Raw genomic sequence first — 27,297 nt, 5'->3', positions numbered from 1 at the left:
AGACGGCGTAATGACTCGAGGAAAGCCTCCTCTTCCTCCTCGTGTTCGTCACGCTGAGTTCTTCCCAGCCTCCCTGTCTGCACTCGTTCGCTCTACACCTCGCTCTCTGAGAGACCGTCCACTTGCCAAAGCCCTCGGGGCTATTTCTGACAATTAATACAAAACACACACATTAGCTGAACGTAAAAACACAGACAGACAAAGAAAGCAAAGCTCAGAGGAATAAGACTCGACTGAAACATGTTTCCAGAGATGCTTCAGTGCTTTAACAGAGCAGTGGAGTTTATCTGGAGATAAACATACGTTTTAAAATGATAAAATATCTGTGGCTGATTTTCTCAATTAATCCATTAAACGTATGGTGTATAAAAATGTCCGTGACTATTTCCCAAAGCCAAACTGACGTTGTTTTGTCCGACTAAGAGTCCAAAACCCAAAGATATTCAATTTATTATCATCATCACAGAAAATCTGAACCCACAGAGTGTTTGGCATTTCTGCTGGTTAAATAACTTTAACTATTATCGAAGTAGTTGCTGTTATGTTCTGTTAATTGACTAATCGATGTATCAACGTTTCAGCCAGGAATGTTTGTTTTTGGCTAATTCAGCCAATTAAGTATCTGATAAATCAGCACGCATTGATGCGGAAATTATAAATAAATCCAATAAATGTTAATAAATCCGTCCGGCTCATTGTATTTACAACCACAGACATCAAGAGGTCGCTACCACAGCACCAACAGTTTGACCAAATCTCTGATGCAGACAAATGGAAATAGTCTCTCATCACTAGGAACTGGATCCAAAATGGAATCGGCTGATTGGCCCGATCTCGATCGTTTGGATCGGCTCCAAACGTCTCGATAACTTTGTAAGACGCAGCAGGCTTCGATGGTTTGTAGCTAAAAAAACGGTTTGACAGAACTGAAGTCTCCCTCCGTCCTCGTGGCTCAGAGATCTGGTTTCCGGTCTTTATCTGGAGGAGATGAGCTGCTCTGCCTCTGACTCACACCGGAAATCCCTTTATTGATTATAATCAATAAGCAGATGGACTCGGCCGTAAGCAAGAAGCGCGTGTCGATACTCGCTGTACATCCCCGGACAGCTTGAGCCTGCCTGGACGTTTCCGTCGCGGCGGCTGTGGACACTGCTGGGCCTGCGTGGACGATGATTTGCTAAATCATACACTAAACGCTCAAAATGAAATAAATAAAAGGGAGCACTTGTTTACTATAAGAGGGATCAGCTGACAGCACACACACACACACACACACACACACACACACACACAGTGTTTAGCTGACGTCTATCATTATGAGTCTGACTCAGAGGATCCAGGCAGACTGACAGCAGAGCTGCAGCCTTTCTGCTGAAGTCTTGAATCGTAAACAACCACTCATCAGTTTCACATTACAGCCGCCGGAACGTGCAACACGATTCATGTGAAATACACATAAGAGGAAGAAGAAGAGATTCAAGACAAAAGCCGTACCGTCACGCTTCGAACCTGAAAACAAACGTCTCACGTGTCAGAACTCCCATGATGCTCAGCAAACATTCAGCACAAAGGAGTCCAACAGATAACAAAGACAACTTTTATATTCAAACGCTGGGATTTTGCCTCATTTTAGCTCCACAGTAAATAAATAAGTGTGTTTATAAATGCATCAACACAGAGACAGAGGCGGGAACGCAGGAAGTAAGAAAGCAGACTGCGTATTACTGACGTTGTGGGGACGTAAATCTGTTCACACAGTCACGTTGTGGGGACTCGCATTTTAACGTAAAGACGTACTGCTGAAGAAGAAAGTCAGAGCAGAACCAGAAAGAGGCCAGAGGTGGAGGTGTGTGAGAACTGAAGACTGACACTAAAATAAAGGTGGAGAATTTAGTAGAATTAAAACGGTGAAATAAGAATTAACAGGGTAATGTATTAATGTATTCTTTCAGATATCAGCCTATATAGCGTTGGCTTTTGAGAGTAGAATAGAGGGAAATCCAACTCAAACCTCGTTATACAACCCTCTGTTGTAAAAAAAACAGAAATAAATCTACCGTGTATATATTATCCCCCCCCAAAAAAGGTAACGCTTCAGATGTATTAATGGGTGCAACTAAATGAAAAAGTTAGGCGCACCAGTTCCACCGATATATAAAGTTAGTCTGGACCCTGCGGTACAAAATCTGGACGTAGGTTTCTGAAGAGCCGGTGTGAAGCTCAGGGTGGCGGCTCCGGCCGAGGAGCTGAAAGCACCCACCTGTGACAGCACCCACCTGTGACAGCACCCACCTGTGACAGCACCCACCTGTGACAGCACCCACCTGTCACTCAAAGTGGCCACGTCCTTGATTAACTTGAAGCCTTAATATAATTTAAACTGGGGAGTTATGTAAAAATTCATGAATGAGGAAATTAGCTGTAGCCCAAAAAAACGCGTTTTTTTTTTTTAACCAGGCTGTAAACGTGTTAGTTTCTGCGGTGAAGTCGCCATTTTAACACGCGGCTCTGTGGGGACTGACTCGCTTTTGGAGCCTCACGTGGCCGTTGGAGGAACTGCGGTGTTTGGCGCTTCCTGTCGGCTTAGTTTTTCAGCCGCGGAGGTTGCTGCTTGGTGTTATGCAGCCAGTGAGAGAGAGGGAGGTGAGCGCGGATTAGCCTGATCAGACTGTCTGTCTGCACAGGATTAGACTGTCTGTGTGTGTGTGTGTGTGTGTGTGTGTGTGTGTGTGTGTGTGTGTGTGTGTGTGTGTGTGTGTGTGTGTAGGAATGAACGGTGGAAGAAGGTAAACACAGAAGAATCGTCCCCTGATCTCCGATTCCTCTTATTTTTTATTTGAATGCGTTCAGTTTGTTGTTGAGGTTTATTTATTCTCGGGAGTCCAGACCAGAACCAGACTGAGACCAGAACCCATTTCCTCAATTAATCGATTTATTGAGAAAATGTATTTAAAAATTCTAAAAAACCAACAAACAAACAGCTCAAAGCCTAAAAATACTGTGAGTGTTTGCTGCTTCTGTTTGGACTTTGGGTCAGACTTTAATTAGTTTTAGACTAAATTAATCTGCAGCTGCTCTGATGATTGATTAATCTTTCAAATCACGTTCAAACAAACGTCACCGGTTCCAGCTACTTCAGCAAACTACAATTTTATTTTCATTTGGTCTATAAAAGCTCTAATTACCGATTTACTGTCACGTAAGACAAACAAAGACAGCAAGTCGGATCCAGAGAGTGTTTTACAAAAAAGAAATGATTTGATTATCAAACTAGTTGTCAGATAATTTGGTTGATCGACTAAAGAATTAAATCGAGTAATCGTTGCAGCTCTAAAATCAATCGTTTAGTTTATAAAATGTCCAAAACGTCCACGGAGACGTCGTCAAATGTCTTGTTGGGAAAGAAAACCACGTAAGTCAGCCATTATTGGCCACGTGAATCAGAGACCCCGGCTTACTGTGGACTCCACAGACCGGACCGCCGTGGCGTCGCAGTCTCTTCCAGGTAGACTGGATCTGAGTAACAGAGGTACGTAAAATCAGTTAAATTTGTTTATTTCTGTTGTCATTTCCAGCCGTGACTGTAACGCCTAAAGATACGTGGTTAAACTCTAAATCTAAACGCCGGTCGGACTAGTTGTGTGTACGTTAGGTCTAAGTGTTGTTGTTAATGAGATATGAAAGCGTGAAAAAACGTTGCTGCGTCATGTGACGCGGGGGTTTCTACCTGGACGTTACTGTAAACAGACGCTGTGATTCGTTCTACAGAGACTTCCAGGAACAGAGACTTCCAGACCTCAGAGCAACACGAGTCCAGGGTTTCACTGCCACGAGACAACTTTTAGATCTGCATCGGTTCACATCAAAACACAAAACAGTGGCGTCACTTCTTAGAAGCATGAACACGCGGAAACACGATACAGATCACTGCTCAGCACGCCGCGAGGATTATAATCACAGTAAGAATAACATGCAAGCAGGGGCTGAAGATAAACGCTGCCAACTCACAGACCAGGCAACAGGGCCTGGACCTGGTCACGAACACCACCCCTGTTCCACGACCCCTCCACCTTTACACATCCTCGTGCTATTTATCTATCTATTCCTGCAAGAGAAAGGGGAGTTTGGGAAGCTGGTGTGAAAAGCTTTGAGAGAAGCTCAGCGGAGACAAAACGTCTCGGTGACATTTACGAACCGCGGAGAAGCCGTTTCCAGCTGCTATCGCATCACAGCAGCGAGGAGGACAAATCTCTTTCTGAAGCCTCCTCCTGAATAATTACAGCTTTTTATATCCTACGGAAACACATTAGGCTCCCAAGGTCGAATCAACACCAGCGAAATGTTAATTAAAAGGGAAAGAAGTGTAAAATTAAGAAGAAGTGAGAGGCAGTTAGGGGCTTATGGAGCCTCTAGGATTAGAGAAATGGACCTTGATAAAACTCTGGTGACATTCACACTGAATAACTGGAAGGAGCATAAAACGCCAACATGACTGGACTGATATCACGGCCTCCTGCTAATAAAACCATTCAAAATCGCAGCTTTTCAGGAAATGAGAGAAGAAGCCTCACATCTGTCCATGCAGACAGGTTTATCTCCAACCCTGGACACGATTTCAAACAAAAAAATAATAATAATCCAAATCACAAGAGAATGAGATCAGGGCTGCAACTGACGGCTATTTTCACGATCGGTTAACGATTAGCGAGGCCACGGCGATGACTTCAGTGTGACTTTTGAGAAGCTAAAACCAGCAAATATCTGGAATTTTTGCTTGAAAATGAAAATGAAAATAGTTGCACATTAATTTTCTAATCAATCAACTAATCGGTTCAGCTCTAATTTTCATTACATTATCAAAAGCGTCTTAAAAAAAGCCGCCCTGTGGAGTTTCCTTGTAAACATTAAATTAAAGCTCACTGTGGGACTCTTTGACGTCTAACAAACATTAGTTTGGCGTGTGTGTGCTGCAATTTCTTGTGACGTATCGGCCGACACACCTGTACTGGCACACACACCTGTACTGGCACACACACCTGTACTGGCATCTCTGCTATAAGCTCGTATCGGCCGACATATCTAACATGCCGTCAATATGGCTGCACGTGTCTGCAGAGACAGAACAACAAAACATTTTAAACTGACTGCGAACTCTCTCCCCACTTTCACATTAAAGGAAGGAGAACAGAGAGTGAAACGGGACCCAGGTGACGTCTGTGTACCTGGACGGCAAACTAACCAATCAGAGAGTCAGGATTAGTTCAGCTGGTCTGAGGTCGTTTGCTCTCCTGGTGAGCACTGAGGCTGATTTGGTGTAAAATTGGTTATATAACACAACGCAAGTCTGTCGCAGAGGCTTTACAGCCACATCACACACACACACACACACACACACACACACACACACACGTACTTCTGTCTTTGTGAGGACCGTCATTGAAATAATGCTTTCCCCAGCCCCTTACCCTAACCGAATTCTACCTTCAGACCAAGTCTTAACCTTCACAGCCCTTTGAAGTTGTGAGGACCGGCCAAAATGTCCTCACTCTGTAGGTAAATAATGTGTTTGAGTCCTCACTATGCAGCAAGTACACACACACACACGCAAAACACACAACAGTGCCATAATCACCTCTAATTCGCCAGGCTGGCTGAGTGCCGGCTCTAAGCAGCCACTCTGGAGAGCTGCCAGGAGACGGGATACTACTGGGAACACTGGGAAGAGTGGGGACGCTGGGATGAAGCCAACTGGGACGGAAACACGGAGACGCAGAGATAAAAAGGGTCTGACAGACAGACAGTGTATTGATTTCATGCAGTCTGGCCCGTCAGGTGCGTTCACGGCTGCCAGACTTCACTCGTTTTCTAACTCATTTTGACCAAGATGCTGATCAGATTCCCTGCTCCTCATCGGTGACATTTACTAAACACACCGAAGCCCCCGAACGCATCAGAGCTGCGGGGACTAACAGTCACGACGACAGCATTACGCCCTTAAAAGGCCTCTCTCGCGGTGGACGCTTCGCAGCAGGCGTTCCTGTTCCAGAATCACGTTATTACGCATGCTTGCTCACTGCGTCGGCTTACTGGACGTGTTTTTATTAATCAGCAATAGCAGAGCGATGACAGGAAGCGAGGGACAGACACGGGGGGACGAAATGCAACAAAGCTCGAGCGGCCGAGTTCAAACTGCAGCTCACACTGGGACACTTCAGGAGGCACTCGAGATAGCTGGAGATCCGTAAGACACAGAGCGAAAAGAATGAGGTGGAGATACCCTGACTTTTAACGGAAAATGGCTGCATTTACACAGCGCTCTACAAGGTTAATGCCGCTCATTCACCCGTGGACCCGCACGCCGATGGCAGCGAGCTGCAGGGTGCTGGCCCAAGGACGGCTTTCTGCTGGAGACCTGGAGTCTCCAAGCCCACACTGAGACTTCCCTGATGACTTACAGCCCCTTTCATACGCGCACACTTTATTTTTAAACCAACTTCTGTCACTGTTCTGTAAAAGTCACGACGGCCATCTTTGTAGGTCACAACATTCAACACGGCAGTGGTAAATTTCATTCATGCCCGCTTCAGCGTCCCATCACTCAGAGTTTGTGCATCCTGGCGGCAGAATTCACTCTCTGACGACTGATCTCTGATAAATGAAGGAAATGATGAGAAAGTGTTATCAGTGGATTCGGCGGGAGAAGCGGCGGCGAGCGTTCTTCGCGCCGACGATGGTCATTAAGACTTCATCAGTGATGCTCGTGAAAGAACAGAAAACACTCCCGTTGGCGTTCTAACATTTGAACTCAGCGCTGTTCGTTCGGTAGCACCGAGCACTGCGACTCTTCAGACGTCCCGTCACGTCTGAATCAAGCCACGAGGAACGCTAACGTCTAGCGGGAAACGCCGGTAACCGTGGCTACAGCCCAAGGCGGCGTCTTCAAATAGGTCGTCTTTCCGAACAACAGTCCAAAATGACCACCATCAAAGAAGAGCAGCGCACCCTCACGAAGCCGGATCTAGATCAACGTTTGGTATTTATGCTCGAAAGATAAATCGATTATCAAAATCGTTTTCTAAATCGATCGACTAATTGATTCACCTGCTAAAATCGGTTAAGCTCCAAATCAACTGCTCGACTGACCGAACGCCGAGGACCGTTTATTCCATCATATCAACACTTCTACAGATGAAATGTGAGAGAGACGGAGGGAGAAAACACTCGTATGAGGTGACGGTGGAGAACCCCCGAAACAGAAGGCAGAGAGGAGGAGGAGGAGGAGGAAGAGGAGGACAGGAAGCTACTTTTAAAAAGGAGAAAATGAGACAAATAGACGTCAGTAATTCTTTGCAGCCTGGACTTGAAGATAAAAACCTTTTTCTTTATTTAAGGGTGCTTACTGAGGACGCGACTTAAGTTAAATCTGTGCGTCTCTGTTTCCCTGTGAAGCTCCTGAGAGAACCCCGGTCTCTAAGACGCTTTCTGGGCGCGGGAGCTGAAGCTGTGCTCGCTGCTGACCTCGTTGGCAGCCGGACTGGGGGACGATTTGGGGCCTAATGACTCAAAGGAGAGCTCATGAATATACAGCCGGCCTTCAGAGCTGCAACAGCACCAAAATAACTCAGAGAGTTTGGGAATGTGGAGCATTTCAATCACTTAATTCCACCCGGCGAGAGGAGGACTTAGCTTCTTGTCGTCCCCCTCAGAGACTCTCAGACGAGTCCGCACCGTCTCGGTCAAGGACACTTCAGCTCTGGCCTGAACGGCCGGGGCTCAGAGCTGCGACGGGTAAAGAAACCGGCTGGCGCTTTACGCTGACAGGACGAACTAACACGATGGAGACAGGAGGAGAAAACCTCCTTCTGGTGGAGCTCGTGCAGAAGTCGAGACAGATTTAAAGAGAGGAAATAATCTCCAGCATACACACAGCAGCTGAAAACCCCATCATCAACGCTCTGCGCAGGCAGAACGGAGGCATCGACTTCCAGCCGAAACAGATGCAGCAAACCTTTAAATGTATTGTTTTTAAATACATTCATATGGAAAATAAAATCACATTTCAGCGCCACTTGAAACCGCGTCCGCAGTTCAACGTCCACTGTAAGGCTGCAATTATATTTCTAATACATTTAAAGCTGTTTGACCAACATTTTATTGTAATTTACAAAACGTACTGAAAGCAGCTCATTTAGACGCTTTAATACGACTCATTACAGCCGATCTCACAGCACAGCTGCTGCCATTCAGCCGGATCATGAAAGAACGATGACTGCTGGTTAACAGGTTCACTCTCGTTCAGCGGTCCGACAACAGAAACAGACGTAAAGAAGACCAGGCAGATCCCTCTCCCTCCCTCCATGTGCCACTTCTTTCTCCCATCTCGAACTACAAACAAGACAAACTAGTTTTGCCACGTGTGTTTTTCCACCAACTAGAGCCTATTTTCATTACCGGTCAATCAGCTGATTGTTCTCCTGATTAAAAGCCCATCACGTATTTCCTAGAGCCTGAAGTGACTTCAAACGTCTTGTTTTGTCCGACCGACTGTGCAAACCCCCAAAAATATTCAATTTAATATAACGTAACGCCGCAAATTCTCACATTTGACGACACGAAACTACCAAACTTTTGGGCCCTTTGCTAATGGCTGCAGCTCTCAAAGCTACGGACATTTATTTACACGAGTGTCACGCTCCAGAGACGCGAGCGATAAAGACGTCGCAGCGGAGCAAACAGCCGTTTACAGCAGCTGTAATGGCAGCAGAGCGTCTTCGGCAGCCGCGACGCAGCTGGAACGCGACGCAGCTGGATCCGGGCGTTATTTTCAAATCCCTGTTCCACGTAGATCTGGCTTTAATGTACGCATCCATCAACCAGACCCCGACCCTGCGGCCTCAGCGGAGCTGCCGTCCAACCTGCAGACAAACGGGAGCCTGTGGAGCGACCTGACCTCTGACCTCTGCTGCCCCGGTCTCTTTTCCCAGCATGCCTCTCTCTCTCTCTCACAGGATCGTTAACGTAACTCTAATGAAACAAACCAGTGCACAGCTCTCCCATATTCACCCTCACACGCATGTCTTCATCCAGACTACAGGAGTTTTATCCAAGCAGGTGAGTCTGACAGACTTTGTGGGAAGTTAAGGAGGAGGACTGATCTCTGACCAGCAGTAACCAGCATAAGGTTGCAACTAACCATTATTTTTTTATTATCAATTAACCTGCCAGTTATTTTCTTGATTAATCATCAGAAAACAGTGGAAAAGGTGCGTTAACAGAGACAGAAAGTGAATTCACGCTTGAGAAGCCGGGGCTCAGCAACATGGCCTACTGCAATATTTGGCGAAAAGTGTGTCAGAATACAGTTTTAAATTAAATACTGCCGTGCTGCAGGGACGATCATACTCTACAGACTTCAGAAGACATCTTTGTTGGCCCACCACAATCACCTGAATGTCTTTCAAAGGAAACGTGCTAAATTCTCACTAAGTTTAAACTTTTCCCAGAGACTTTCCCTTGTTTGTCTTCCGTCGCGTCCCCCGTTGTGAGTGTATTGTTCTAATTTTCACCCTCCCACATTCAGTGGAGTGAATAAACAGTAAATCATCCAGACTGGGAGCAGCTCCTCCTCCTCCTGTTCTTTCAACCATCACTTTCCCAGGAACACTGCTGAATAATGTCCCTTTCATTTGGAGCCAAACTCTTCATCTTCGTGCAGACCTGGATCCGCATCACCTCCACCAGAACTTCCCTGAGAGGTGAGGCGTCGCTGTGATGAAGGGTCATCCATTTCATGCTTCATGTTTTAAAGAGTGTCCCTCAGACCCCAAGTCAAACACTGATGATTCACGCTGAAACACTAACTCTTAGTCAGTCTGCAGCAGGACCGCCTGACGGGTTTTGTGGGAAATGAGCTCAACAAGTCGTTTCATCAGTGTGCAACTGCATTTTTTAACCGTTACTTCATACACTGTTGATCTACCAATTCATTTCTAACGCAGTATGTTAACCGAAAGCGGATTCCTTCGCGTGCTGGCCCCGTCAGACGTTTTCATTCTACCGCCACACCAAATTCCGTTCAAAAATTTAACACTTTTGAGTTTCTTAGCTGACATGCCGATGTAGACTCGATGAAGAATATTAACCAGTTACTTTTTAGAAATCCGCATGGACCACTCTTCAAATCGGCACAAGTTAGATCCACTGAGCAGCACTTATTTAAAAAGTAAAATGCGTTATTCCCGTAATTTCCTTCCTCCAAAACAGAGATGAAGAACACCAGGAGCAAATGCCAGGAGTTGAGTTTGCATTCAAACTAAATTATAGCTCGTGTGTTAACTGCATGCCAACTTAACCTGAGCACACAAGGCCAAATTACCTCCCACCATATGTGCAGTTGCTGACAAGCAAGGTAGCATTTAAAAGGCTGTTTATTTAAACGGAGTCCGGCGCGGTGCTCGCTCCACATAGTACGCACCGGGGCTACATTACATCACTTCCAGCAAACTTCACGGAGAACAATGAGGGCAAAGCAGCGTCGCCGCTCCGTTTTAACCGAATATTCTCTCTTCTGGTTCAGCTAAAAGCACAGAATCCGTCTGGGTGTTTAACGTACAGCACACGTTAGCGTGTCGTTCACTACCGAGCCCGTTTGTAACCGGTACCGACAGACAGCGTAGTATTAGCTAACGCCGGTGAATGAGAGTAACGGTCGCTACGTTCAAATCCGCCGACACCATCATCAAAAGCACAAACGCAGACAGAAAAAAAATAAATAATAAACAAACACCCAGCAACATGGACGTTTGTAAGCGGCCCACCTGTGAGCTGCACACCGGAGGAAGAGCAGAAATCCCGGCTGACCTGGAGCCCGTCCGTCCGCAGCTCCGGAGCAGCGGCGGTTATTGTGTTTAAAGCGGCGGAACGGAGGGGGGCGGAGTTACTACCTGCAGCACTGTGCGCGAGCGCGAGCGCGTGCGCCCGTGTCAACATGCGTGCGTGTGCGCATGCGTGCGTGTTACCATTTTGAGGTACTTTACTTGAGTATTTCTATTTTATGATACTTTATACTTTCACTTCACTACACCTGAGAGGAAAATATTGCACTTTTTACAAGATGAGATTAAACTACCCGACTGCTATAAAGCTGTTGAAGCTAGCTCTCCCTTGACAACACTAAAATGCTGCTTACACATTAATTAATCACTAATAATCCAGTTCTATATTATATTGATAGGCCGATATGCTAAATGCAGCACTCTGAATGAGTACTTTTACACTGTGGTATTGCTACTTGACCTCACTACTTCCACCTTTCTCTCTCTCTCCTTAATGGAGCTAGGCTAACAGTTTCCCTCCGCTTCCAGTCTTTGTGCTAAGCTAGGCTAACCACATCCTGGACCTGGATCTGACACATCTGAGAAAACAGACAACAAGAGACTTTCCAAAATGTCAGCGTGTTCCTTTAACCCCTGTGTATATAACCCTGTTTAAGATCAAACTTTAGTTTATATTATGTGTGTAGATAAATAAATGATTTGAAAGATTATCATGAAATAATAATAATAACTTTATGAAGAGGTCGTTGGAATATCATCACATTCTAATTAAGTAATTATCATTAGAAAATCACTGGAGTCTGGTGCTGAAATTAAAGGCACTCAGGAGTTAAACCTGTGAGCTGACTGTGCAGCGAGCAGCAGAGCTGACGCTGTGCTGTGTGTGTGTGTGACTGTATTGATCAGGGTATTGATCACATTAGAAACACAGGAGGACATGTCAGGATCAATCCGTGGCAGCTCACCGCAGCCCGCCACAGCGCACAGTGCAGGAGCATAGTGTGTTTAATTATTCAGTAACACATTTTACTAAATCATTCAGATAAATATTTTAGTATGACTTATTGATACTTTATCAGCTGCTGCAAACACATATCTATACGACATTTAAATGTGTCACTGCCATGCTACTACTACAATCCCTCAGTCATTTCTGAGCTGCTGCTGTAAACACAACCGTGACTACTTCAAAACTAAAGAAACGAATGAAGCCACGTCATTAAACTGATTTATGGTTTTTGTGTCACCAAGAAAATTAAAAACCAAGAGGAGTTTATAAAGGAAACAGATCCCACTAAAACACCGAGCGGCTCCTCAGCAGGTAGTTCAGCGTTATTTTCTTTCTTTGTCAGAACGAGATGGAGACCAGTCGCACATCAAGCCGTCCACCTTAAACAAAACCCGTTTGTTTGTTTGACGCCACTGCAGTTCTGGTTTGTGGTCACTGTTTAAAAAACAACAGCACGGCTGACTCATCCGCCCTGACGGCGTCACACTGTTTCCTCCTCTGCTCCCGGCACGCTTGCAGGACTCAGTTACAGATAAACACACGTCGTTTTTGTGCGTTAGCTGAAAAGACTGATGCCGGGGACGGGGTGTTGTTAGCTTAGCTTAGCATAAAGACTGGAAGTAGAGGGAAACAGCTAGCTTTGGCTTACAATCCACCTACCGGCAACTCTAAAGGTCACTAATTATTACGTCGTATCTCGTTGAAAACACAGTTTGTGGTTCTGAGGTTACACTTAGAAAGCCTCTCATTTTGAAAAATGCTATACAAGTTCACGAGGATGATGATGATGATCATTATTAAGAACAGAGACCATTACTTTACACTACAAGACTTTTTAAAATGGCGCTTTCTTCTCTCCGTCACCGACATGAAATCAAACGCTGAGCCGATCAGTTCGCGGCGACGACACAGTTCAGAGGGAGTGTGGCGGGTTGGTTCTGCACCCAAAATATCCATAATATCATCGGCCCTGCGACTACTACCATTACCACTGTTACTAGTACTTATGTGCTGCTGCTGCCAGCGGTGCAGGAAGTATTCAGATCCGTTACTGCAGTGAAAGTGTGAGAGTGTGATCAGGAAAAAGCCCTTAAAGCATTAAAGCAGTGCAGCGTCCCTGTGGCTGCTGTGCTGTTATATATTCTATCATCAGGTTATTATTCCTCGTGCATTAATGTAAAGCAGGATGTTGCTGCTGCAGCTGGTGGAGCTGGAGCTCATGTTGAACCGGTTTGTATCGGACTGCAGCTGATGATGCTTTTCATTCTGGATCCATCTGCCGATTCTTTTCTCCGTCGATCCGTCGATCGATCGATCGATCGGTTTGGAAAACTGGTGAAAACGGTGAGAAACGCCGAAAGCGACGCCTTCAGCGTGTCGTCGTGTCCGACCGACAGTCCGAAGCTCGACGTTATTAACAAACATCACAGTTATTACAGTTGTTCAGAGGAAAAGCAGCAGATCTGCACATCTGAGGAGCTGCAGCCAGGAAGGGATTTACAGGAGAAACGACTTCAAACATCAAAACACATTTTCTGTCAGTCGACTGATCGATTCAGCTGAACTTATAAACTGCTGAGAGTTTAATTTCTAACAAAACATCAGGTTTTATAAACTCTTCATGTGTTTTGTGTAAAAATCTGTAAAGTGACTGCAGCGTTCAGATAAACGCAGTAAAGAGTCCAGCGGCTGCTGCCACATCTGATACTGCTTATAAAATCCAATATCTAGCAGCTTCATAAGAAGGCGAACAGTATAAACAAAGAGGATGAAATATGTGAGAGAGATGGCACGCAGTCACACTGCGGTTAAAAATAAATTCACGATGTTTAATGAAATAAAACAAAACATGAGGAGCAGTTTGTCTCGTGTGGAGCCGAGCCGAGGGTTTGGGTGGAGAACAGATATGAACCACAGCTCCGCCCTCAAACATTCCTCTGGTGGAAACTCCTCCGCCTGGTTTCTATTAAACTGGGCCGAACCGGGCTGCACAGAGCCAACTGAGGCCTTACCTCTGATCATTCATAGCACTCGGTTTGTACCAAAGCTACGTCTCTCGTGTTGCTGGACTGGATGATTCCTGTCAGCTGAAGTTTCATTTGCTTTCTCTCTACAAACACTTCAGTTCTCTGTCAGTTTATCCGTTTTGGAAACAACAATTCTGAGCATCTGGAAGTGCTTTTCACCACTTTCAGACTGGATGCTGGCTTTTATGCCCTCCATAAACCACCCATAGATTACATTATGGCTTATCAGTTAGATTTTATGTCCTGCTGAAGACTTGAAATGTTTTGGTTCCTCCACCTTCACCTCCTCAGAACTGCAACTACAACACAGAGATACTACATGGAGACATACTCACTGTATTCTCACTAGATTTGTTAACATTGTTCCAGTGTTCAGCTACATAATTTGTAATTAAAGGAATATTTAAACAGAGGAATATGCTCATTTGCTTTCTTGCAGAGCGTTTTATCCTTCCTTTAAATATGAAGCTACAGCCAGGAGACGGTTAGCTTAGCTTAGCATAAAGACTGGAAACATGGGGAATCGTCGGTAACAAAATCCGCCCATCTGCTCCTCTAAAGTTCACTAATTAACATGTTATATCTTGTTTGTTTAATTTGTACAAAACACAAGTGTAGAAACATGTTGTGGTTTTTCGTTGGGGTACCGGACTGTTTCAGCTTGAATAGACTGAACAAACAAAATTAAAGTTCTTTAAACACGGAGCTGGACTGCAGGTGTGAACAGATACCTCAGTATCAACAACCAGTACGAACAGAACCGAGGCCGCACCATCTGTCCGTGTCCGTTTCGGATCATGTCAGGGCCTTCAGTCCACTGCTGTGTTTAACTTCTGTTGATGCAAATCTAACGTTTCTTGCTGCGGCTTCACGTTAAAAGCCTTTTCACTTGTGGACCACTGGAAGGCTTTTATTGTGAAGCAGCGACAGGAAGCATAGCCTCAGTCTCTGTGGTTAGCAACTAACTGCTAAGTGATTGTTCGAGCATCTTACAATAAACCCCACAACCTAAATTTTCAGAATAAGGTGAACTGAAGTGAGCCTCCCAACAGAAAGAAAGCACAGTAGGAAAGGAGGCGAGTTCTGCTTTGGGACCTCTCTCAGATTCAGGCTGTAGGACTCATCGCTGCATACTGTACGGATGGTCGGATGGTCCTCGCTTGCTATGCGTAGGATGCACACTGGTATACATTCATGTCCAAGGCCATTCTGGGAAGTACCTATGTACCATAATACCTACGATCTTAGATCCAACAACAGGCTGGGCTTGAAAGCACCACGTGTGCGGACTGAGTCTGGAAATCTCGGCCCTCGGTCTCAATCTTACCTCCCTCATCTCTCTTACCGGTTTTAAACAGAAGCTGACTGAAGTTTTTATTTCAAAGTGCTCTTGCTTCAGTGCATAATTCATTTTGTCATTCGCTCTCTGCGTTCGTTTAACCCCTGCTGTTGATGCGTGGACGTTAGCTCTTATTCTGTACCACTTGTATTGTTTTGTTCCTTGTTTGTAAGGGGCGTGCGCTCGACGTGTAACTTCGCTGCCTTCTTGGCCAGGTCACCGCTGAACAAGTACCTGGTTAAATAAAGGTTCAGTTAAAACAAAACTGTCAGACGGACGCTTGTTGTGGAACTGATACTTGTGCTTCATGAGTATTACTGCATGTTTGGATTTTAAATCTGTCATGGCTTTGGGTTTGTGTCTAGTTGATTTCCTGTTTTATTTTGAAATACTCTCCTTCCCTCACGTGTCTGGTAGTTTTGCTTCCTGTCGTTGATTGCTTTGATTGGTTCCACCTGTGTCTCGTTGCCCCCCCTCCCTGAGTGTATTAAGTCAGCGTCTTCCTCGGCTCTGTGTCAGATCGTCGATCCTGCTGTTAGCGGCCCGGCGGTTCCCCTCGTGGTGTCTTGGCCTTATTGTTTGTTTCTGGATTTTGTATTTTGTCCTCCCCCTCCTTGGAATCATTTGCCTGTTCGGACTGCAACCTGGTTCGCTGACGAGCCCTGTGAGCTTCTGAGCATTATTAAACCGTTTATCTGCACCTGCCCTGCCTCCATTTGGGTCCAGTTCCCAGTTTTTCCTGTTGGGCACTAAACCTAACTCACATCTGAATGAAACCTGCACAGAATGAGATGAAATGGCTCAGCTGACTAAGTGTAACATCACATGGTCTTGTTTTTAAATGAACAGCACAGCAGCAGCTCTCATATCTGAGCAGACTATTTTGGAAGAGGGTTCTAGCAGTGGAAAAGGTCCGGCCCACTTCGACCCCCCGGTGAGAAGTTCCACTGCAGCGTGCGGTGACGTTTAGCGCCGTGGATGTTTGTGGAGCTTCACGCGGCGGGAGCAGGTCTGAGTAAACAGACGGTTATCTGCTAAAGTCAACAGAAACAGCTTTTCATCGCAGAGGTCGTCGCTCCACTCTGAAAACATCTGTCTAAAGTTTGTCCTGTGGGCAGCGCTAGAGGGGGGTCGGGAGGTCGGGAGGCATTAGCTGTCATCCTCTGGGAACCACAACGCTCCACACGACGTTTAACGGGAATCGGACCAGTAGCTGTTGAGAAACCTGAGACCAGCGTCTCATCATTCAGGGCTTCAGACTAAAAGACAAAATGGTTCGTCAGTCTTTTCCTTCCAAAGCGACCTTAGCATGTGAGTCTGGAGAACTTGGACCTCAGTGTGCATTCGATCGGGCTTCTGGCTTCGACGAAAGTGGAAGTTATGACGCTGTTAATTGTGCTGTGGAGAAGAATCATGGAAAAGAAAGGAGTTTTATAGGCGACACACATTAGGACTGAATCTCTCAGAAAATGAGTGTGACTTGGGCGTGACGACTGATGGGACCGAGCTGGACCGGGTCTGTTCCAGTCTGGGTCAGTCGGCAGATAAAGTCGTACAGTGCGAGACATGTAAAGAGTCGTCTGGTCGCTTCGTTTTCGCCCACAGAGTCCAGGTCCCTCTGTGGGCTCTACGGTCCAGCGCGCCTCCACACAGGACCTCACCAGACTCGCAGCCTTTTCAGCACAAATGTCTCCGCATATAAACAGCGTGACCGTTGGCGTCCGTGTTTGTTTTGGTACAAGGTCACGTGACGGGATTTGCGGGGGGGCCGTCTACCTGCAGAGGTTGCTGAGCAGTGGGTCGTCGGGTTTCTGCTCCTTCCCGACTGTCAAACACCGAAACATCTGAAAGTTGGTGCAAACAGACTTTATGTTGGTGTATCTTTTTGTCTTTGAACCTCGAACATCACAAACATCATCCGGTCTGCTTTACGTCTGCGATCGTGCGTTTGTTCCTTCGCTCTTTGTGTGTCACACTCCAACAATGGAGAAGCTCCTTCTTTCTGTTTTCCACGCTGGGACATTTAAACTGACTGCTTCTGTCCAGAGAGGATGGGTAAGGAGGTCAGAGGTCAGAGGTCACAGCACACGGACAACAGGGATCAGCGGGACGCCGAAGGACAACGTCAAATTAAAGCAGACAGAAGTGTATTTTTCCACAAAAGGTAAAAGTTAATGTTGGGAAATATGTCATGCTTTTATTATCAAGTAGCATTAAAAGGGACTTTATGGGATATTATATCACCGTGGCGATGCACAAGAGAAAAGGAAAGACACAACAGCTGCTTTTATTTACCCGTGAGCCACTTTAAAGTTTCTTTTTCTAATTAAAGCAGTAGAATATAATAATAAGTCTAATATTTTTATTCAGTGGACCCCTTGAGGAAGCTAAATATAAAGTTCAAACAGTTTATTTTAATGGGATTTCTGACCGAAAACACACCCAGCTGCAGTTTTAATGTTCAGCAGATTTGTTTCTGCTTTTCCCATTAAACGTTGCAACAACAACATTTCTAACACAAACATGCTGAACTAATAACCATCACATTTTACCAGAGAACGAAGACAGACAGGAGCTGATACTTTGATTTAAAAGAACTATGACGCTACAAGATAAAGGTATAACTTTAAGGAACGATATTATGAGAATAAAGTCGTACTATTAGGAGAAATGTCATATGTCAGGATTAAATTAGGGCAGATTATTAAAGTAAATCTTAATTATCTTTTAATATTTCCACTTTATTCTTGAAATATTACTTAATTCTTGTAAAACCACCATGTTTTTTTCATCATATTATGACTTTATTCTTGAAATATCCCAATTTGTCTTGTTAAATTACCACTCTATCTTTGAAATATCATGCAAATGTCATGCAAACAACAAACTTTATTTTTTCAGTCTATTTTATATGAGCATGAATACTAAAAGAAACTAAACCTCTTCACCTTTGCTGTTCATGTTATTTCAGGTACTTTGACGAGTGTTAGCTCAGTTAATGACAGTGTGAGTGCAGTTCGCTATCCCGACCTGATGACTGTGTGATACTGACTGCGATGAACAGTTTGTGCTGTCCGAACCTGTTTTCAAACAACAATGAGTCACTTCCACCTTGTCGCACGGGTGTGTGTTCGATGCTCGCTGTCCCTCTCGGGCCTGCTGGCTCTGATTTAGTGTTTGTGATGACGAACAAAGAGCTCAGTGGAGTGAGAGCGAAGACTCGTCTCTCATTCAGCTCGCAGACAAAAAGCTGCTGTGATTTGAATACAAAGAGTCTGCGGCCCAAAAACAGACATGAGGGACGCTGTGCTGACCTGCTGCAGCTTCCTGCTCATTACTGACGCTGCGTGTGTGTGTGTGTGTGTGTGTGTGTGTTCGCTGGGGGTGGGAGGGCGTCCTGATTGAACCAGTTTACTCCTGCTGAATTTTCAAAGACTAATGATGATGATGATGATGATATTACCACCAGTACTTTTGATGCTATTCAGGAAGTCATCGCTTTCGATTTAATGTGAAACGGAGGCATTCGCTGAACTACCGGGGCCAGGTTTAGTTATTCAGTTAGAGTGCACAAACACACACTCAGACATCCTGTTTAGAGACTCTAGGAGCAGGCGTGCTGCTGCAAATGTGTTTTATTTCTATTTTTGTTTCTGTGATTTAGTCAGGCAGACCTTGATAAAAGTTAGGACTCTTGTGGTTGTATTTATTGATCTGATTTGAGCAGCACCCTCGGGCCCTGTTGCCTTTGTAGTTCGCCTCCTTTGTTTATTTGTAATCTAAGTTACCTACGACTGATCCACGCAATACATAACTTCATTTTACAAATCCACCTGTTTGTATGTCGCTTCCACAACATGTAAACATTTCTGTTACAAGTAAAAGTCTTGCATTCAATATTCTACTTGAGTAAAAGTACAGAAGTATTATCCACAAAATCTACTTAAAGTATGAAAAGCAAAAGTGCTCATTATACAGAATTTGTGTTAAATTATGGAGCCCCCAAAGTCCTGAAAGATGATATTTTTAAAAGACATCTTGTGCACACAAGTTATTACCATAAACAAGATAAAGATGGAACGTGTTCAGGGCTCCAGCACAACTCCAGCCTGAGCAGGTTGAATCAACATCTGTTTAATCTACAATAATGCATCTGATTATATAAGATGAGCGCATGTTTCGTATGTAAAATCAAAGTAACCGGTAACTAAAGCTGTCAGAGTGAAAAGCACAACCTCTGAAACGTAGTATAAAGTAGCATAAATTGGACCTAAAACTTGAGTGAATGTACTTTCCACCACAGTTTACAGTAGCCTTGTCATGGTGGGAGAGTTTTTCCAAGAACTCAAACAACAACAAGTCGCCTCTGTTCTCTGGGAAACGGCTCCCTTTCATACAGCGACACCAACACACGGGCCCGTCACGTAACAAAGTGTTATTTCAGAATCAGAAACACTTCATTGATCTCCGAGGGGAAACAGCTGCTCGCTGTCACGTCAGTGCACACAGGGATAGAAGCACTGAGCAAAAAATATAATACACTATAATACAGGTCAGATAAATGAAGTACCAAGTGGATTTAGAGGTTGTTGATAAGTATGTACAGTATAATAATACAATGTAATAAGTAATAGTGCAATAATGAGTACTGTCAAGTTAAGTGTAGCTTATTAAGATGATTATGAGATGTGGATATTGCACAGCAGTAATAGAAGTATCAATAAATATCAATAAATAGGGAATTTTAAACTGAAAAGAGTATATTGCACAGGAGTATTAACACAGGATATTGCTCAATTATTTCAAGTATTGCAGAGATGTTAATGATCAACGTCCGGTTTAGTGACTTCGGGTCATACAGACTGACACTGACAGGGAGGAAAAGTAAGACGACGAGCCAGAGCTAGGGCAACAGGCAGCACGCCCGCTAACTTTAACTTTAAGTGTAATCTGACAAAGTCGACGTGCAGTAACTGCGATGTGACAATCTCAGTGAAGTCACATGCTGCTGCTGCGTCGGCGCCGAGCGTTAGGACAGTGGTGTATCCTGAACGTCATTAGTTCTGCAGGTTTTGTATTGGACACGTTAACATGTCGACCTGATGGCGGCGCTAGATAAAATGTCAGAGGATCGCTAAAGCGTGCAGGACTCATCCTCTGGGGAACATGAACGTCCGTACAAAAGTACAGGACGATCCATCCAATAGCTGTTGAGAGATTTCAGTCTGGACTGGCGGTGGACCAACTCAATATGGACTCATAGTGACAGTCAAATCAAACACCTGTGGTTGAACCAGCTGAACACTAAACAAGCGATCATGTGACACCACGCGTATGGTACAGTTACCTGTGTGTGTGTGTGTGTGTGTGTGTGCACTTTCATTTCACTATGTCCACTTCCTGCATGACGTCACCCTCACCGTTCCCCCATGTTACACCTGCACTGTTTACTCTCCCAGTCATATGATGGTACCACACACACACACACACACACACACACACACACACACACACACACACACAGTGTATTAAATGACTCACAACTCCCCCGGGTTGCGTGTGTGTGTGTGTGTGTGTCTACAGCCTGTTAGTCACCTGTTTGCTCTCTGCTGTTTGTCTGTCACGCACTGACACCTTTAGCACCGCGTCACACTCACGAACATAACATACACTTACTGGATGCGTCACCTTTCATAATGTTATTTTTACTATTATATTATCTTTACAGCTCCGCTAATCAATATTTGTCTTGTTTTTAAATGAACATATGGAAGCTCTTCAATCTGTACAGCAGATAAGTCTAAAGGACAAAATGGCCGACAGAAGGAACGCGTGTTATCAGTGAGCTTTAGAGGGAATGTATTTAAGTCATTTGAGACGTGAAAGAAGAATTGAATCGAAGTGATAAAGTTTGTGAACATATTTACAGCTGAGGAGCAGTGAAGGGTCGAACGCTGAGCTTCGGAGGGAAGAGGAGAAGACTTTCTCTCATAGTACGTTGCGTTCTGCATCAGTATTTTGAACTCTTGAATAGATTACACGAAAGCCTTATATTAATATGGAAAAGACATGGTGATAATGAGATGAAGATCTCTAAGGTTGGCTACAGGGAATGCACTGGTGGAAAGTAACCAAGTAGCCTACTTTTATTCGTGTACTGTACTTAAGTACAAATTTGAAGTACTTTACTTGAGTATTTGCATTTTATGTGACTTTATACTGCTACTCCACTTCATTCACATTTGCTAATTATTTTTCAGATTAAGAAAAAAGATTTTACAAAATATTTTATTCATACAAAACGTTAGTTGAGTTGTTAACAGTTCCACCAAAGAATGATTTCCACAATAAACCTCTCACATGGTTTCATTTCAACAACTGTTTGAGGTAAAATTACCCAACATTTCACTAAATTAAAAAAAGAGAAACGTCCAGAAACTGAAAAGACATTTGTGTATCAGAACTTTGGAACCCCTCAGATTTACTGCTGACCCTTTAAAGGTTAGACTAAACTAGCTAACTGTATATAAAGCAGTTAAACTAGCTAACCGTATATAAAGCAGTTAAACTAGCTAACTGTATATAAAGCAGTTAAAACTAGCTAACTGTGTATAAAGTAGTTAAAACTAGCTAACTGTATATAAAGTAGTTAAAACTAGCTAACTGTGTATAAAGCAGTTAAAACTAGCTAACTGTATATAAAGTAGTTAAAACTAGCTAACTGTGTATAAAGCAGTTAAAACTAGCTAACTGTATATAAAGTAGTTAAAACTAGCTAACTGTATATAAAGTAGTTAAAACTAGCTAACTGTGTATAAAGCAGTTAAAACTAGCTAACTGTATATAAAGTAGTTAAAACTAGCTAACTGTATATAAATAAGATGTCTTCAGGAAACTCAGGGTGTCTTACACAGCAATGTTTAATGAGATTCGGCCGAGGAGACAACGATATCAGTACAAGGTGAAACCCAGTGCAGTGCCAAAACCAAGTCTGAAGTTTCTCTTGCTGAGCCACAATATTTATGCCTTACTAGCCCTATAGAGTCGAACATGTTCTCCCTACAAGGCTATGCTTTTCTAGCCTAAATATGTGATTTCTAATGCTTCCCTAAGTCAAGTAAGGGGAGACAATGTGTTACATCTACGTCTGAGACAGAGAATGCAATCTACTGTCCTTGAGTGTAAGCAACAGATGTTCCTATCTACACAGCTGTCGTTCTGGGTCTAATGCTAGGGACACACATGTCGTTTCATTTCTAGTTTTGCAAGTGACCCAAACCGTGACATGTGTATGACCTGTACCTCACCTGACAGCCACATTAGGGCCCTCTAAGGAAAATTCCTTCACATAGGCTATAGAAAGCAGTTAAAACTAGCTAACTGTATATAAAGCAGTTAAAACTAGCTAACTGTAAATAAAGTATTTAAAACTAGCTAACTGTATATAAAGCAGTTAAAACTAGCTAACTGTAAATAAAGTATTTAAAACTAGCTAACTGTATGTAAAGCAGTTAAAACTAGCTAACTGTATGTAAAGCAGTTAAAACTAGCTAACTGTATATAAAGTATTTAAAACTAGCTAACTGTATATAAAGCAGTTAAAACTAGCTAACTATATAAAGCAGTTAAAACTAGCTAACTGTAAATAAAGTATTTAAAACTAGCTAACTGTAGGCTATATAAAGTATTTAAAACTAGCTAACTGTATATAAAGCAGTTAAAACTAGCTAACTGTAAATAAAGTATTTAAAACTAGCTAACTGTATATAAAGTATTTAAAACTAGCTAACTGTATATAAAGCAGTTAAAACTAGCTAACTGTAAATAAGTATTTAAAACTAGCTAACTGTATGTAAAGCAGTTAAAACTAGCTAACTGTATGTCCATCCATCCATCCATCCATCTTCTTCCGCTTATCCGGGGCCGGGTCGCGGGGGCAGCAGTCTAACTGTATGTAAAGTATTTAAAACTAGCTAACTGTATGTAAAGCAGTTAAAACTAGCTAACTGTATATAAAGTATTTAAAACTAGCTAACTGTATATAAAGTATTTAAAACTAGCTAACTGTATGTAAAGCAGTTAAAACTAGCTAACTGTATGTAAAGTATTTAAAACTAGCTAACTGTATGTAAAGTATTTAAAACTAGCTAACTGTATATAAAGTATTTAAAACTAGCTAACTGTATGTAAAGCAGTTAAAACTAGCTAACTGTATGTAAAGTATTTAAAACTAGCTAACTGTATGTAAAGTATTTAAAACTAGCTAACTGTATGTAAAGTATTTAAAACTAGCTAACTGTATATAAAGTATTTAAAACTAGCTAACTGTATGTAAAGCAGTTAAAACTAGCTAACTGTATGTAAAGCAGTTAAAACTAGCTAACTGTATGTAAAGTATTTAAAACTAGCTAACTGTATGTAAAGTATTTAAAACTAGCTAGCTCCTGAATGGAGCTAAAAGTTCCAGCTAAGAGTTTCCTCTTTAGAGTCATTAACATTTGGATATTTTATAAAGCTGCGTCACAGATTTAATACATGAAACAAAGTAAAATAGTGACTTGTTCAGTAGATTATATCTGACATCAAACACCATCTGCATGAGATATTTTTACCAGCTGACAAAAAACTAATCTTCAGACTTACTGGATAACAGCGATGGTCATGAAATCACCTGTATTTATGTGTTTACTGGTGATTATTCAATGTGGACTTAATGAACTGTTGAACAAACTGGTCTGAAGAGCATTTTTGATTTGATGACAGCTGACATACAGTATTCATCGGTGCTGAAAACTGCGCATAATGCAAACTGTCATCTCAGGTGTTACTGGATTGTTTCGATTTGTTGGCGAGCCGATGAACTTATTAACTGGCTTCACTGTAACGAAACACTGACGTGATGAGACACATCGCCGACTGCGAGCAGCTCTCTTGACTTCTGTCAGACTGACTACTTTTAGAGCTGAAAGGCGCTGAGTTTTTCCTAACTGGCCGAGTTTAACGTTTAGCCTGAGGATGTTTTGTGAATACGGACCCTGAACTCATCGTAGGATTGTAGGTTTTAGCTCTGTTCTGTCAACTAAACCCAGCTGGCTGCAGGATGGACTGCTCGCTAGCCGGTTAGCTAACAAGATCTAACAAGTAAATCAGAGAGACGTGGACTCTTTTGGTTGAGCTACGCTAACAGTTTCCCTCTGCTTCCAGCCTGGTTGCCACTTAACAGGTAGAGGAGGTTCAGGGTCAGAGGTCAGAGCAACAAGAGAAAAGATGGAGGACATTTATGAGCCTCATGGCTTACAGAGAAAAGAAGGGAGAGACTGAAACTTCAAGAAAAGAGCAGGAAAACTTAAACTGTTTTAAATAATCTAGTATAAATGCAGTTTCCCAACAAAAACACAAACAAGCGAGAGCGTTCATCTACAGAGTTAAAGCGAGACGGGCGACAGAGAATCCAAAACCAGGACCAAAAACAGGGAGTGACGAAGCCAAGCTGACCACTAAACCAAAGTGCAGCTGGAGAAATTACAGACTGAGCTCTGAAGCAGCCAGTCTGCTGTTTAAGTGTCTGTTCTTCCTCCTCACTCCTCACCAGACCTGCCAACACGCCTGATGTTTCCACAGATATCGCCATCACTTCAAACTAAATATCATCCTGGTAGATGCCAGAAAACAGAACCATGTGGTCAAAATTTTAAGGAAATATGCTTATTCTCACGTCCTGACTCCAGCTCCGTCCGAAACATGCAGACATGAGATTGATATCCGTCTGAACATCTCACACTGGGGAAAATAGAGAAGCAGGCAGCTGTTTTCAGAGAAAAAGCTCTAAAAACCAACTAAAGGGCCTAGAGACCAAACCAGGAAAAACCACACCAAAAGTACTTGTAGTGTAAACACAGATGGGATCATTTGGAAAATGGTAAACAGCAAGGATGAAAACCGCTCTTGCAGTTCTTAGTTATTGAGCGGAATCATGCAAAAACACCAGTATAGTCCTTTAAAGAGTTATCAAATCAAGTTCTACAGTTGATGAGGTAAAATAAACAGATTTTTGAATGGAGTTTGGTTAGATGGTTCATCCACAGAGGAGAGAAAAGAATTGCTCTGCAACTACACATTATCTCTCTCATGCATTCCCTCTGTCTCTCTCTCACCTTGACAAACAGCAGCATTCAAATGATCTCCTCCTTTCCCTCCACCTCCTCCTCTTCCTCTTCCTCCTCCTGCCCCTCTGCTGGGTCTCCTTCTTCACACCGACGCCTCCTCGAGGAAGAAAAACAGGAGTGATGATGGCAGCTTGTTGCCTCCACCTCCTTTATCTCTCTCTGTCCACACTACGCTCAGCAGCCGTCTCCCAGGTGACTCAGCCAGAGAATGACATCATTCCTGTCAGCACACACACCTGTTTCCTCAAAAAGCACCACCCCTGAACCAGGAAGCCCCGCCCCCCACCCACACCCCCTCGCTCCCATGCACTTCCTGGATCTCTTAAAGGGGAAGAGTCAGTCACTGCTGCAGGGCAACAACAACAGGTGAGTTTGTTTCCAACAATGAGAGGAAAAAGATACGATCATGTCGCATAAAACACCCGAGCTCACACTGCAGGAGACGACAAAACACATGTTGGGTTTATAAGGATGATCATTATGTTTCTATTCTTTGTCTCTGGGATGATTCTTCGCCTCCTGTCTTTGATTAAGGAAAGTATTTAACTGCCAATCTTCCTAGACATGTATGAAAGAAAAAGAAACTGAACAAGATAAAGAAAGTTAAAGACACAAGAAACTAGAATTAAGGGAACTAAAGAACTGCAGGCATCAAAGAATTAGGGCTAAACTAGAGGCCATCTTGCGATGGGATCACACCAGCCGTGACGCCAAACCGGTGTGTGTGGTGCAGTGACACACATGACATGAGAGAAGTGAGTTTTTATTGACATTATTGACTTCCTGAACTCGGCCTTCATTTTGATCTCATCTACACACCTGTAAAGACTCGCGACTGCTTCTTAAACGGTTGTGGCGCTACCGCGTTGACAAAATCTGTCCACAGAAAGACAGACAGACATATAGACACCTGGCAAAGTACTCGAAACGGCTTCTGTGGTAGTTCCCGCTGCAGTAGGTGTCTCCAGGACGGCAGTTTGCCACGATGACACACACAAGGTGAAAACGATAACCGGCCACACTGCTATCGACCGTCTCGTCTAACGCTAAGATTTCAACTGTCTAGTTATCACTTAGAGTCAGGAGCTCAGCTGACTAAATGTCCAGCGGCTCGTTTACATCAAATGAAGTTAGTTAGAAACGTTGTTAGCTTATTAGCATATACTTCCCAGCATGCATTGCATTAAAGGTTAAAATTGTTCTTTTTTTGGTATGAAGAAAGTTACATGATGGAGGCCGTTTTGTGTCCTTTTATACACGATGTGTCTCAGAGGAGTCTCTCTGATCAAAATGATCAAATTTTTTATTTTATTGAAGTTTGTTGACTTTTAACCCTTTAAAACAACAGATGTTTAGGTTCAAGTAGCTGTTTCCGTTTCTTTTCCTTCGTTAAGTTACTGTTTCTTTTGACTGAAAATGTGTCTGAACGAAGCTACAGACGCAACAAGCCGCTTCATCCGGCTCTCAGAGTTACAGAGTAAAGTCTAAACATGTGATGGAGAAACGCTGGTGGTCAAAGTGAAACGTCTGTTGTGTTATCTGCTGCTCAGAGACACTCAGAGGGAGGAAAGAAGAAGAAACCAGAAGCAGATAAATAACAGAAACAAGCAGATAAGAAGAAAAGACTGTCGGGGGAAAAGACACAGAAACAGAAACTCTGCTGTACAATCAGAGTGTTTACAGGCTGGAGAAGAAGTTACATAACGTTAATACACACACACTGTGTAAGCTTTATCTTTATTGATTTTTTTCTTGTTCTTTTATCTTGATGGATTTTATGGGTTTTTTTTTGTTTCTGTAAAAGGAACAATTCGCTTTAAGTACACACACACACACACACACACACACACACACACACTTCCCGAGGACACGACTACTCACATATCACTGCTGCATTCATGTCTCACAGGTTTGAACTTTT

General features: G+C 43.4%; 1 protein-coding gene across 4 annotated transcripts in view; it reads right to left on the bottom strand.

The window, feature by feature from the left end:
* usp54a (ubiquitin specific peptidase 54a) overlaps positions 1–25,569 on the bottom strand; it is a 64,091-nt gene extending 38,522 nt beyond the window's left edge. For 3 of the 4 annotated variants that reach the window (XM_044212947.1, XM_044212949.1, XM_044212951.1), the window contains exon 1: positions 10,818–10,971. The gene's annotated coding sequence lies outside the window, so the exon portion shown is untranslated. Of the gene's footprint in view, positions 1–10,817; positions 10,972–25,364 lie in introns of those variants that run through there. The other variant, XM_044212948.1, reaches the window with a different exon arrangement.
* Between the last annotated feature and the right edge of the window lie 1,728 nt (positions 25,570–27,297).

The sequence above is a fragment of the Siniperca chuatsi genome, linkage group LG11 (assembly GCF_020085105.1).
Source record: "Siniperca chuatsi isolate FFG_IHB_CAS linkage group LG11, ASM2008510v1, whole genome shotgun sequence".
In the NCBI taxonomy this organism is placed as follows: Eukaryota; Metazoa; Chordata; class Actinopteri; order Centrarchiformes; family Sinipercidae; genus Siniperca; species Siniperca chuatsi.
The sequence above is the reverse complement of the archived record's forward strand: the minus strand, read 5'-3'. Positions and strand labels throughout refer to the sequence as shown.